Here is a 1,813-nt window from a genome sequence, read left to right as displayed (position 1 = left end):
GACTTTTGGGGGGAAAGTCGAATTATGGAGCAAAAACCATTTTTGGGGACTTAGAAAAAATTCCGAGATGTGTCAGACTTCCAGGAAGGGGGCGCCTCGGGAGGTGTACCTAGGAGGCTTCCAGGGGCCTGGGTACACTTTTCAGAAAGTACCGTTGGGACTTAGAAAAATTTTCAAGATTTTTGGACTTAGAGCGATTTTTGGATTTTTGTGCAAAAATCGAATTTTCCCTTCTCCCACCGCTCTGGGGCGTCAATATGAAGTGGGGACCCGAGGGAGAGTGCCTCCCATGAGGGTAGAATGTGTGACTTTTGGGGGGAAAGTCGAATTATGGAGCAAAAACCATTTTTGGGGACTTAGAAAAAATTCCGAGATGTGTCAGACTTCCAGGAAGGGGGCGCCTCGGGAGGTGTACCTAGGAGGCTTCCAGGGGCCTGGGTACACTTTTCAGAAAGTACCGTTGGGACTTAGAAAAATTTTCAAGATTTTTGGACTTAGAGCGATTTTTGGATTTTTGTGCAAAAATCGAATTTTCCCTTCTCCCACCGCTCTGGGGCGTCAATATGAAGTGGGGACCCGAGGGAGAGTGCCTCCCATGAGGGTAGAATGTGTGACTTTTGGGGGGAAAGTCGAATTATGGAGCAAAAACCATTTTTTGGGACTTAGAAAAATTTCGAGATGTGACAGACTTCCAGGAAGGGGGCGCCTCGGGAGGTGTACCTAGGAGGCTTCCAGGGGCCTGGGTACACTTTTCAGAAAGTACCGTTGGGACTTAGAAAAATTTTCAGGATTTTTGGACTTAGAGCGATTTTTGGATTTTTGATCAAAAATCGAATTTCCCCTTCTCCCACCGCTCTGGGGCGTCAATATGATGTGGGGACCCGAGGGAGAGTGCCTCCCATGAGGGTAGAATGTGTGGCTTTTGGGGGGAAAGTCGAATTATGGAGCAAAAACCAGTTTTTGGGACTTAGAAAAATTTCGAGATGTGTCAGACTTCCAGGAAGGGGGGAGTCTCAGGAGGTGTACCTAGGAGGCTTCCAGGGGCCTGGGTACACTTTTCAGAAAGTACCGTTGGGACTTAGAAAAATTTTCAGGATTTTTGGACTTAGAGCGATTTTTGGATTTTTGTGCAAAAATCAGATTTCCCCTTCTCCCACCGCTCTGGGGCGTCAATATGATGTGGGGACCCGAGGGAGAGTGCCTCCCATGAGGGTAGAATGTGTGGTTTTTTGGGGGAAAGTCGAATTATGGAAGAAATTGAGTTTTGAGGACAAAAAAGTGTTTTGAGGACAAAAAAGTTTCTTGAGGACAAAAAAGTTTCTCGAGGACAAAAAAGTGTTTTGAGGACAAAAAAGTTTCTTGAGGACAAAAAAGTGTTTTGCGAACAAAAAATGGAATTTTGTGATTTTGTGTAAAAATAAGTAAATTCCCCTACTTCCACCACAGGGGGGCTTCAGTATGTTGTAGGGCCCCCAGGGAGGGTCCCCCAACTGGGTTTAAAGTTTGTGGATCCTGGGCAGAAAGTTGAATTTTGGATGAAAAACCGAATTTTGGGACTTAGAAAAATTTCGAGCTGAGCAGTGACAGACTTCCAGGCAGGGGAGCCTCTCTGGAGGTGTACCGAAAACAGTTCCAGGAGCTGAGGTCATTTTCGAACATTTTTTGTTCGCTCAAATTTTTTTTGTTTTTGAGCTCTAAAAAGCTGTTATTATCAATTGGCTCAAAAATTTCAAGTGTCATGAGCTAGTACATGTTGGAGGAATACGTTTTAGGCAAAAAATTGCAAAAAAAAAAATCCAAGTGAAAAAGAACC

The sequence above is a fragment of the Dendrobates tinctorius genome, unplaced genomic scaffold (genome assembly GCF_039654945.1).
Source record: "Dendrobates tinctorius isolate UK_male_01 unplaced genomic scaffold, ASM3965494v1 ptg000650l, whole genome shotgun sequence".
Classification (NCBI taxonomy): Eukaryota; Metazoa; Chordata; class Amphibia; order Anura; family Dendrobatidae; genus Dendrobates; species Dendrobates tinctorius.
The sequence above is the reverse complement of the archived record's forward strand: the minus strand, read 5'-3'. Positions refer to the sequence as shown.